This window comes from Manis pentadactyla, chromosome 12 (assembly GCF_030020395.1).
Source record: "Manis pentadactyla isolate mManPen7 chromosome 12, mManPen7.hap1, whole genome shotgun sequence".
Taxonomy (NCBI): Eukaryota; Metazoa; Chordata; class Mammalia; order Pholidota; family Manidae; genus Manis; species Manis pentadactyla.
In genome coordinates, this window is record NC_080030.1 from 43,151,938 (window position 1) to 43,164,917 (window position 12,980).

General features: G+C 44.9%; 1 protein-coding gene across 1 annotated transcript in view; it reads right to left on the reverse strand.

Moving 5' to 3' along the window:
- Positions 1-12,460, reverse strand: part of PLEKHG1 (pleckstrin homology and RhoGEF domain containing G1) — a 202,421-nt gene extending 189,961 nt beyond the window's left edge. Inside the window, exon 1 of the mRNA XM_036906962.2 lies at positions 12,383-12,460. The gene's annotated coding sequence lies outside the window, so the exon portion shown is untranslated. The remainder of the gene's footprint in view (positions 1-12,382) is intronic.
- Between the last annotated feature and the right edge of the window lie 520 nt (positions 12,461-12,980).

Sequence of the window (12,980 nt, forward strand, 5' to 3'; positions counted from 1 at the left end):
GCTGAGGGAGACTAGATAGCTTGTCCGAGGTCCTGCAGAATCTCAGTGACGGGACCCCGCTGGAACCCAGGTAGTCCAGCTCCAGAGCCTGACTGCTTAACTGTCATAGCACACTGCCTACTTTCATAAGTAGCACTTGGATAATGAAGGATAAAAGAAGAGACCTAAATATTAAGCAGTGACTTGATTATTTTCTGAGTGTCTGCCCTGCTGAGGCAGAGCCTGGGGAGGCAAACTGAGTGGAGTGGAGGGCGGATGTGGGTCAAGAGCCAAAAGGAAGCTTTGGGAGCAGGAAGGTGCCAGAGAGCAGCCACTGCAGGCAGGAGGCACGGCGAGCCTCCCGACTCCCCCCGCCTGCCAACACACACAGAGGGAGCTGCTCCAGACCCCAGGAGTGTGAGGGCAGGAACGGGGGAGGTGGGGTCTTGGGAAGATTCTCCAACACTTCTGCCCCACCTGCCCACCCACATCCACACACAACACTCAGGCTGCTGCTATCATTCTAGAACACGGCAGAACAGTTTCAGCCAGCCAGAACTTATCTTACTTAGAGGCAAGAGAAGGCAATTGCCAAGGTGATAATTGATTTATTTTTAAAACACATATAAGTTTCTCCCTGTGCTAGGCACTGTTCTAAAACACTAGAAATATAGTGTAAACAACACAAGGTCTCTCTTCTCGTGAAGAACACACAGGAAACACATCTACCCTTTGTGAGGTGCTGATAAATGTTATCAGCAAAAGTGAAGTAGGGTCAGGGCCTGGCTTGCAAGCTGTGGGGGCTCCTATCTGATAAAGCATGACCAGGAAGAATTCTTTGATTTGGAGACATTTGAGCGAGGAACTGAAAGAAGTAAGAGACTGAGGCTTTGATACAGGAGGACCACTGCTCCAGGAAGCGTTTCATGAAAACCCTCCGAGGCTGGAGCGCATTTGGCATATCTGAGGACTGCCGAGACCCATGAACCGAGGCCGAGCGAGCAGTGGGGAGGGGCAGGGGCCAGACCAGGAAGGTCTCGGAGGCTGTTCCACAGATTTGCTTTTGACTCTGAGTGAGCTGGGAAACACCATTGGAGGAGTTTGCATTAGCCGACCTGTGAGCAGGATAACTGGCTGCTGTGCAGAAAAAGGGCGGCAGGGACATGGGTCTAAGCAAGGAGAACAGCTGGGACTCTTTGCATGAATCCAGCGAGGAGGGCGTGGGGACTGGACCGGGTGGGAGTAGTGGAGGCTGTGAGATGTTGTAGGATTCTGGATGTTTTGGAGGCAGAGCCCCTAAAGTTTGCCTACAGATTGGACCTGGGATATGGGAGCAGGAATGTGACCAAAGAAACACAAAAGGCTCTCTCACTGGGACTTTTCTCTCTCCCCTATGTTCTGCCACCAACCTTTCCTTTGGGCTAAGTCATCAGAAGGGGCCTCTGTGGAAAATGCATTCACTGGTCACCTTTGTGTTCCAATCAATGCTGGCTCAGCAATGATTCAAATGGTCTAGACAGGAGATAAGCTTCTACAGAGATGGGAAGGGAGCCTGAGTAAGTGAATACGGACTGAGAACGATTCAGGAAGCTATTGCTAACTGATTGGACAAGGCAGGAAAGGGAAAGGAAATGACTGATGTGGCCAATGAGCTGTGGGGTTATACCTAAGAATTGGAAAAGGAGGGACAAAAACAACCCCAGGAAGTTAGAGGTAGGTCTGGAAATAGAGATTATGTGCCCAATTTTGGGTGGGTGACTTTGAATCAATTGTGTAAGTGAACAGATAAATCCCAGAAGGCATGAGAATAAGAGTGGGAGGCTCAGACAGGCCTATTTCAGTTTTTCTCTTGATTTATTTTATAACACACTAGGGTCTCACTATTTGAGCCAGAAATTTTAAATCCAAATGTTCTAAGAGAAATTTCATTTCATTTCATTCTGAAAGCATGGTAACTAAAATTAGACTCCCAGAATCCAATTCTTTTTGACTTGAAGGGATCCTTCAAAGACCTGCCTTAGTAAGATAAATTTACAAATAACAGAGCAATTATTATATGCCACTTAAAACAACCCTGAAAATGTGGTTTAGCTATACTCATTTTTTTTTTTGCCAGTAAGAGTGTTATATTCTGAATAGGAGAATAACAAATACAGACTTCTTAAGCTTGTTTTTACATTCCTAGGCTCTAAGTTGGCAAACTAGAATTAAAGTTTTAACACAAAACCCATCTACACACTAGTTTTGAACATCAGACTTTTCAATTCCTCTTTATAGTGGATGTAGAGAACAGGCCAAACTTCAAGTTAAACAATTAATTAAAGTCAGCCATGCGCCGGTGACCATGTTCTCTGCTGGGAATACAAGGATAGATATGGCATGATTCCTATGCCCTGGAGATACACAACCTATGAAAAGGACTGAGGTTCCTTCACTCTGTATAAGAAGGCATGTTTTTAGAGTCGGCATTGGACTGAGGTCCTGTCTGGAAATGCATAGCAGTCACTTAACTGGCTTGGAGCGTCAGAAAGGCTTACTACTGCAGTTTCTCTGACAGCCATTTCTATTCCAGAATAAATACTGTTGGGTCTCCAAGTGCATTATGAACACTCATATTTAAGAGCACCATATTTATTGCAGACCCACACCACTTTTAAACCAAAAGCTACTGGACTCCTCTTACCAAACTCAACAGTTTCCTTTCTTCAGCTCATTTGTGAAAATGGGCATTCTTGCTCCGATTTCTTAATGCACATTTCAATCAATAGAAGGAAAAATTATTTTGTTCAAACACCTGCTTTCCAGGAGCTCACAGTATTGGGAGGAGAGGCAGACAATTAAATGATTGAAACTAGCACATTGTAAGTACTACAAATGAGGTAACAAGGATGCTAAGTTGCTAGAAGGAAGGGGTACCTAGCTCTGAGCCTATCTGGCACAGCTTTACAGCCCCCACTTCACACACAGTGCTCCCACCCACTGCTGCTCTGGTTACTTCACTCAGAGGAGCTGAAGGGGAGAAGGCAGTGGAAGTGTAAGATGGAGACTGTAAGCAGGTGGGTCAAAGCAAGTACGAGCCACACTGCTTCCTGATTCCCATACATTCCTTCTCCTTGAGCTGCACACTGTCTTGGCTGACATTCCAGCTCTGAATCAACCCACTTCTCACCACCTCTTCTCTGCAGGCATCCACTCTGTCTCACTGTGAGAGCTTCCCAACTGTTCTACCTACTTCCAGAACTTCCCATTACAGCCCTTCCTCTGCACAGCAGCCGGAGAGGTAATAGGGCATTCATCAGGTCTTGCCACTCCCCTGCCACAAACCCTGGCTTTGCACTGCACTTTGAAGCCACAGCGGTAAAGACCTTTGATGTTAGAAAAACCCACACAATCCAGGCCCTGCCTGCCTCTCCGGCTTCACCCCCACTTACCGCTGCTCCCCTCGTTCATGCATACAGCCTGCCTTTCTTTTCCTAGAACTCACAGTGCTTATTTTTTAGGGCCGCCATACTCATGTTTTTCCTCTGCTTAGAATGTTCTTCCCTCAGATCTTTTCAGGGTCATTTCATATTATTTAAACTTTGGCTCAATGTTACCAGCTCAGATAGGCCTTTCTGACCTCCCAGGCAAAGATAGTGCCTTCACCCCTCCACCCCATTTCCATGTTTTCTTTTTTTAAGGCCTTTATTACATAAAGTTGTTCCCTTTCAGTCCAGATTTGGTTTGTCTTGCCGGTCACTGTATCCCAAGAATTTAGAAAATTGTATTTGTTGACTAAACTAATCTTAATCTGAATTCCCAAGTATAATGAATATTACATCTCTACTAAAGTAAGACAAACAAGAATTGTATTCCTGTTCCCCCTCTAGAACTGAAGGCCTTTCTTCCACTACCGAAATGGTTTTTCCCAGTTATATGGCTTTATCCCTATTTTAAAAGTCATCTTCAAATATTTTCCAAATGATATATATATATATATATATATATATATATATAGACTGCCTGCTCCCAAGACTAGTCACACATTTCAACTTTTAGTATTCAGACCGTAGAAAAACAAACATCTCTTCCATGCACACTATTTTCCCCACATTTAATGTCACAGAAACAGTGTTTGAACTACAACTACAATAAGTTAGCAAAGACAGCGAGTAAGTATTAGATTTGGCCGCTGTATTGTGCATATTGAACAACCACATAATTTTCTCATTCAAAAATAACAATATATAGTTCCTAAACATTTGCAAAGAATGTATTCTGCATATATAATAAAATCAAATTTGAAATTAAGATCAAACCAAGGGGAATTTGAGAATAGTTACTGCTAGTGATTATGTCCTTAGCTAGTACAGAAACGTACTCTCTTCATTTACTGAAGAAGGGAAAAACCAATACCAGTTAACTTCCTATTTGTAAATTTCTCAGACCACAGTATTAGATTACACATTATCACATCCTGACATAGCAGACCAAAAAGCAAACAAATCTCTTTTTGCTCGTCAGGGGTATTCTGGATTTTGAAGGCATTGCTATTATTATATAATTCAATTATTAGATAATTCAATATTTGCTTTCCTATCAGGATAAGCTCTAAATAGAAACAAATAAAAAAAATAAGAGTGCTTTATAATAATGACACTTTTTGGAAGCCTTCTGGATTCTAAGTTACTAGAGATAATGTTTCGCTGTGATAGGGCACATCTGTAGGCCACTGGGTGCCACGTGCCACAAAAACATTATTGTCACATTACTTTCCTTGCCTTTTAGTTTCGAGATCAGATGTCATTAAATACTGCGATTAAATGGCATTCCTAAGAGTTTAATCTAACCAACTGTTAAAGGAGAGAGGGGAAAATAAGCATTATCTTCTATAGACAAGAAGGTGGAAAAAAGCCAAGACCACCAAGATTTTGCTCCATAACTACATTCTAAAAGCTTCCAAATATTTCCCAAAGCACTGTCCTAATCAGCACACAGCCAATCCTAACCAGCCCATTTACGCACCCATTTCCCATCTGCTCCCTGCCCACCTCATCACCCTTACAGCCTCACCCTCTTTTACTCTTTAGCTCATAATTCTTTAAAAACTGATCTATGATAGGAAAGGTACAGTATAAGAAAAGGTTTTACCTTTTTAAAAAATTGACTTTAAAGTCTATTTTTCCTCTAATACACTCCTCTGCCCCCACTCAATAATCCTATATATCTGATTTCGACTCTTAGGTTTCATAATCCACATGTTTAGTTGATCCAATTTTTTAAAAGTATGAAACACCTGAACATTTAAACTGTAAACTATTTCAGACCAGCTCCCACATCCTCCTTTGAGATTGCTTTGAGGCTATGATCATACTTTAGCACAACGGAGATACTTAAACTAATAACAGGTTTACATGATAAAGAGAAAAGCACAGGATCATATATTTATGCTCCAGATTACAGTTTTCCCTCCCCTCCACACAGCAGAGAAGCACAGATGTTAGTGTCTGAGCACTATCTGTAATCACACAGTCAAGGAAGGCTGAACTCTGTGATGGCCTCAGGTCAGCCCTTCTACCCCTTCCTCATGGCCTCACATCTTCCCCTTTCCTCTTCCACCCAAACAGCTTTCTAGGGACAGGTTCAGAGATAGCTTTAACTTAACCTAAGCCTGGACTGTGGTTCATACGCCTCCCTGGAATGGCTACAAATGGCCTTTCTTTTGCATCTACTTGTTTCCAAAGATTCTTATTTCAGCTTGAGATGGGTGGATTTTGAAGACCTCCTAAAACATGAGGGCTTCAGTCACATGAGAAGGTGGACAGATGAAGGAGGTGGTTCTCAAAGGCAAAACGGTCTACACTTTGCTTCCCACTTGGCCAAGTGCTGACTGGCCCTCCCATCCAGCAGGGTGCAGTTGGCAGAGGGTATGAGGTGCTGAAAAGTGCCTCAAATAGGCTCCAGAAGGTTCTAAGGGAGGCACACTCACTAGGTGTGGAAGGCCAGCATGCCACTGAGTGCTAGGGACTTCGGTTGAAGTTAAAATATTGAAATTAAAATTAAAACAGCATGAGAGCACACTTTAGTACAGCTAGAAACAGCCAGGTATTGTCAAAGCTACCGCTGAGTCATCCATCCAGAAACTGAGGAGTTAAAAGGAATCCTGGACAGAGGCGGAGAGCTGGAGGAGGGGAGACAACAAAGCTCTAAACCCGGGACAGAAAAAGATTTTGATGAGAATTCAGAGTTTTAGAGGGTGGTCAGAAAGGAGATTTAAGCAGGATTTTACTCTCTGAAAAGGGAGGATGGTGAGGAAATGTTGGAAGAGAATACTACATGAATTATGAAAGCCCAGAGACTTGCCAGAGGAGGGGAGAGGTTGGCTCCAAATGAAGTCCCCTCCATTTCATTATCAGAAAGGACCTGCTCGGTCAGAGGAATGATCAGCTGCTTGGGATACAGAGGAGAGAAGGAGTATTTATGTTAAATTAAATCAAGAAAACAGAAGGAAGTAAGCTCCAGTTAATGCCTTCATTGCCCTTAGGAAGGCATTTGTGGGCATTAAAGATTCACACATCTCTGCAGACAGCTGCCAAAAGGAATCATCCCACTGCAAGAGCTGCTGGGCTCCGCCCACACCCAAGTTATGTGTAGGTTGATTTCACTTCAGCAGGATTCACTAACATGCTGTGTCCATTTTAATGACCAAGCAAATGTTTTAACTATTTTAAAAACACATCTGATCACAAATGTATTACAATAATTTACTCTATTACTATTTTACTCTTTGCCAGGTACAAGTCAACCTCTCAGAGCTAAAAAACAGGAGAGAAACTCAGTTACAATGTAAACCACTGGAGCCAATCTTGAATGAAGCCACAGGGCAAAATAAATTTACTCAATGGGTATTTATTGAGCACAAATATCAACATATTTCATTGATGCTAAAAGGCACATTTTTCCCAACTTATGGATGCATCTTACAGTCAATGTTAATTAATTTTAACAACAGCATTTCTTCTTCCTCAGAAGTACATCAGAAAATGGTGCATTTCAAGAGTATCTTAGACTTGATGAAACAGGAACTCATCAATATAATGAAAGTTGCAGTTCAAATGCTACCTTCTCTGAGAGGCTTCTCAGACCACTAGTCTCAGGTGGCCCATCACCCTGATTCTCTTCCTTTACCAATCACATCTCTATGCAGACTGTGTCTTCTGTGTTTACTGCTATGCCTAGAAGAGCATCATTATAGGCATGGTATGTTCTCAATAAATGGCTCTGGAATGAAAAAAAGTTACCATTTATTGAGCAATTACTCCATGTCAGACTCTGAATCAAATGTTTCACAGAGGAAAACCTCATGTACTCCTAGTAATCAAGAAGTCATTCTTAATATCTGCTTCAAAGATAGGACAGCAGGTTAAGTGGAGAAGCCAGTAGTGGACCTCAGCTTGGCCCAACTTCCAAATCAGACACATAGGCACCATGCTATCCTGTGTATCATATACAAAGCCTGAAAACAGCTCTGTGCTTGATTCTGTGACTGGTCCAGAGATGAAGGCAGACCCCTGCAGCTACAGAGAGGAATAAAACTGTTCCCTCACCCTTGAACAGTAATATTTGTCTGCTAGGAATCACCACATTCTTCTGTCCTTCTAAGTGCTTCATGGGTAAGAACCTGTGTTACCATAAAGTGCATGTGCCTACATCCCTGCCAATAAGACGAGGAGAGGGTCCAAGGAAAAAAATGGGTATTTAAACTTTGTATGAAAGGATTCCACCATTGGTGAGAGAGAGCACGGCCCACCTAGAGCTCTGTGAGTTACCCTGACATATAGGGACATAGGATATATACATGGGGAGGTGCTAGAGGAAAGTAAGCACACGGGCTTTGGGCACCGTGATGGTGGGTTTGAACTTCATTTTACACGATCGATGATCTTCACCCATGATGTGTTTTAATGTGCACTTTATGACATCCCAGCCAAGCTGCTCTCCCCATTCAGCAGCTCACTCTAGGAAGAATGCTGAAATTGTGCCCTGCCATTCTTGTGTCAATTGACCGCTAGGTCTAACAGAGACTTCTAAGCCCAGTATAAAAGAAAATACTAGAAGAGCAACTGGAAAAAGGAGTGAGATCCGAGATTTGATTATAACTCAGTCTATTTGGAGTCAGCTTAGATAAAGCCTGTGACATTTGTCATTTTGGGTCTCCACAAAAATAGGATATCACAAACACAGAATATTTCATTTAGCATAGAGTTGGCAAAAACAGCTGCAGGACAAATCCAGCTGGCAGCCAGTTCTGCATGGCTTTCAAGCAAAGATTGGTTTTCACATTTTTAAAGGTTTGTAACCAAACAAAGAACCCTCCCCCTAATCAAAGGTTTATGACAGAGACATACAAGGACCACAAAGCCTAAAATACTTACTATCAGCTTTACAGGAGAAGGACTACCACCCCCTGATATAGAGCTTCTCGTCCTCCTCCTCCATCTCTATTCACAGGTCATTTAAGTCAGTGCTTCATGTGACTAGACATATAGAGAACTAGACCCATGAACCACTTCAAAAATTAGGGCCAACTGAATGGTATGACTTACTGAATTAGTAATTCCTCTTATGAGGATTCTAAAGAAGCAATGATTAGATTCACACCCATTTCAACTTGATTTGTCTTTGATATTTTTAAATGATGTCCTTCTTACACTTAAGAGCTTGCTAGCTTTTGGTCCAATGCTGCAATGGTTTGATCTTCCTAATGTTGGTGATAAGTGGCTCTGTAGGTCCTGTAGCACCCTGATTATTAAAGCTCACCAAAACAACTTTTGTAATTAAAGACCCATGAAAACCCTAACTCTCCTCCTATCTGGCTAGTCCATCAAGTGGGTGTAACTGGGATCTTTTCAAAACTCAGCCTAACACTGAACACTCTTCAAGTTGCCTTACCTGTAGGATTATACCGGAAGGGGGAAAGAAGCAGAGGGTTATGGATTCTTGCTTCTACGAATCCATTACACTTTAGCTTTCCATCAAACAGTAATTCAATATTTACCAAAAGAAGATGATTAGGTTTGGAAAATTTTACTTGGCTTGTAGCTCATCAGAGAAACATTTTTTGGTAACCTTGTATATACAGATTTAAAAGATACCCAAACATGACTCAAACATGGCAGCTATTCTAGATTCACAGTCAACTCCTCATCACGGGGCTGGGAATCATCCAGGCATACTGGAAGCTGTTCTGCAGCATCTGGATAACCTGTGGCCTGATTATTCTACAACGAACCTGGGCCCTCTCACTGGGATGATTAGCCTGTATTTCTATCCTCTTTACTAAAGTGTTGGTTGCTCTTCATCAGCACCAGCAAAATAAAGCTGAACATGTAGTCAGCTCTCTTAATTACTTGGAAGTTGGCCCTGCCCTCAGTAAGTTCTACTTGGCACAGACATCCGTGGCTCTGAATGCCCCAACGGTTTGGGGTCAACTTTTCATTTCATAAAGCAAGACTGATGTAGGCTGCAATGAAACATTAATATGTAAAATGCCTGCCACACACACGTACTAGACTACTTAGGCTTTTTTTTTTCTGTCCAGAAAATGGCTCCATTCCCTTCCCTGAGTGACTATATGAACATTTTGCTTTAGACACCATGTTTTTCCTAAGTCAAAGGAGACAGGTGATTTTATTTTTTCTTAAAGAGTGAACCATTACATTTAATTAAAAACATGTCTCCATCCCACCATCATTTCTAGGTAGTGCAGTTTAGGGGAAAGAGGAGTGAACCTCGGTTAAATCAGTCCTGTCAGTCGAGAGCTATGCAAAAATCATTCACTCAATCCTGGGACTTGCTTTATCAACAACAATCATCTTTAAAGCACGCAATGTGCCAAACACTTACTGTGGTTTACTTCATTAGTAATCATCAGTGCTCAACATGACTCCAGATGGAAAGGCCATTGTTTCCTCAATTTATAGAGGAAGAAATGAACAGAGGTGACATAATCTGGAGAGAGTGATCAACTGTGGCTTTACACTTTCCTGATTATAAAATAACCTATGTCTAATTAATTGCCTTAGAGGGATCAAGGTCTCAGTGCTAATGAACTGCAGAAGCAAACTTCATATGCAAGTCAGCTAACTCCAGAGCACTTGTTCTTAACCACTAGCACGTTCCCAAATCTTCAAGATGTACGGACTGGACTAGATCATCCAAGATCCATTCCAGCTTTAATATTCCACGGCTGTAATCATCCCTGCAGGAGGATTAAAAGATGACAATTGTTTGAAAGACTGACTACTAGCAATCAAAGGGCACAAGGAGGAGAAATCTGCAAGAAGTGGACTGAAGCCTTGAAGGTTCAGAGTATACATCCCGGAACCGCTTTTAGTTTACTAAGGGCTCAAAAGATTTAGGTCTGCTCAAGCGTTTCCCATATTTATGCATCAGACTACAAACCGTTAAGTCTTAATTAAATCCCTTAAAAAAATCATATTCTCAAAGACTGAGAACAGAATAGTACTGGTTATTCTTGGTTTTGAAAAATCATGTTGCCACTTCCTATTGATTAGTTAAAAAGTGATATTTGAAGTACAGATTTGAACCTTCCAAGGAAATATTTAAGCTTATATTTGGTAACATCATCTATACTAAAGTCACTGAAGGAAGCTGGTGCGCATGATGACCGAGATGAGCAGGAAAAAAAGATCAAGGAAAGCAGGATTAGGGCACAGACCTGACCACCAGATAACTGTTTCTCACTCCACTTTGCCCTTCAGCAGAGGGCTTCAGGCAGTAGCTACAGGAGGGAAAAAGAAGGTCATGCGGTAACTGCTGGTGAGGGGCTATCGTGATGAAGCCAGGAAGGTGTGTAAACATGGGGGGAAACATTTTTTCAGGTGGTCTGGTGGCTTTAGACATGGGACCTCAAATAGGACAAACAGCAAAGTAACAAATTGAGAAACCAGACTCAGAGATAGTATCAGACCATCACTTCTGTACCTAAGTCTTAAATATGGCAGACCAAACAAATGCCACTGGGGTGGAGGTGAGGAGTCGGCATGAAGCTTTACAAGCGAGCTGGTTCCTATAACCCACTTTATGAGCATGGAAGCCAGGGCCACCAGAGGAGGAGCAGCTGCACAGGCCTCACCTGGCAAAGCCGAAGTTAGAACGAAGTTTCTTATTTCCTGACACAATGGTCTTGGAAATATTTTAATAGCATTTAATCACAGTCCAAAGTCTGCAAATTCTTTGAAAGTGTGCCAACTATAGAAACCGGGAAGCCAGAAGATGCCGATTTTAACACTCGGTAACTGTTTTTATAGCATTATGCCACCCATCTAGGCTTGGAATTCTGTTAGATGACAAATTCGACCTAGAGCCAACATTCTGGTCTCCTGGTTTAAATACGAAATACAAGGCAGTTCTGTACGCAGGCTGTCGGAAAACCCCCAACCCAACCCTCCCTTCTCAGATCGACACTGTCCTCAGTGATGCCGGCTGCAGACAGCCTTCCTGCCACTCACACTCAAGCGTTTCCCCAGTCTGTGCAGTGGCCCCGGCCACCTGAGGGCGGTACAAGGGCAGCGTTAAGGACCAGAACTTCATGAAATACCGGCTCTACAAACGAAACTCCGGCGCATTAAAAAAAAAGTCACCCACTGCATTGTTTCCAATGAACGGAATGAAATAAAACAGCTCCACGACTTTTCCTCATTAGAACCTTCTTAGGCTTCTGGTTTCAGAACCAACTCTCAGCAGAGGACACAAAGACGGGGGCGGGCATCACCCTCAAACCCCAGCCGTCCTCCGAGGCCAGAAGGGCCGGCCAGGTCCCAGCGGACCAGGTGTAACCATTCACCCCTGTGACGGACGGGCCACCAGCTTTCCATTCTCCGCTCCCCAAAAAAGGGGGCGTATTTGCACAACTGGGATACAAAGGCTAGCGTCTTCAAAGGCAGGGACCCTCCAAGCCCCACGCACCCGTCGCCCCGGCCTCCGACCTCCGCGCTTCCCGGTCCTGGGGGCCCAGCGCCAGGACCGGCGTCGCGGAACTGAGCGGGGGCGGCAGTCGGGGCCTTTCGGACCGTCCCGTGTGAGCTGGGGGGATGGGCTCTCCGGGGGGCGCAGACCGCCTCTCGGAGGGGCACAAGTCGCGGCCACCGTGGCTGCGGCGGGCAGCCTCGAGCGCCGGGCTGGAACCGAGTCCGGTCCGCGGGGTCGGAGCCCGGAGCCGGGCGGCGGCGGGGCGCTTCCCCACACCGCCTGCCGGCACCCGGAGGGGGCGCGCGGGGCGGGGGCCGCCTCCACCTGCGGGATGGGGGCGCCGGGCCGAGGGTCCCGAGCGCCGCTCGAGCTCCCCGGGGCTCCCGGCGGGCGGTCCCCATCCCTGGGAAAGGGGCCGAGGGGCGCTCACCCGTGGAGGCGCGGCTCCGGCGCGGCGGCTGCGCTGCGCGGCTCGGGCGCCCCCGGAGCGCTGCACGGCCGCTGGCGCGCGGACTTCCTCCTGCTCGGCTCGGCCCCGCCGCCGGCCCCGCTCCCCGGCTCGGCCGCGCCCGGCCCGCCCCTCCCAGCGCCGAGTGGCGGCCCCGCGGCCGCGAGCGGCGGGTCCCCGGTCCCTCCCTCTGCCCCGGGGGAGGAAGGTGGGGAGGCGCGGGGAAGGGGGGGAGACGCGGCACTTGGACTTGTCTCTGGAGCGGTGCCAAAGAGAGCAGTCAGATTACAGCCCGGGGGAGGCGGATTTTTTTTTTTTTTAATCCCCGCTACTGTTTTCGCAGACGCATCACTTTTCTTCATTTTTCCGGGATCCTCAGCTTTAGCTTTCTCGTGACATGCTAATTTCCCATATGATTTCTTTAAAATAATACAAACGGTGGTTCTATGAAGCCAGCGTTCTAGCGTTACACAGAAGCTCTAGGGTAATAATATGCAAAGAGAAGGGGAAGCTCATTGTTTTTCAGGCATTACCCTGATCACCTCAGTTATTGTACCAAATTAACTTTGCTTAGAGAAAG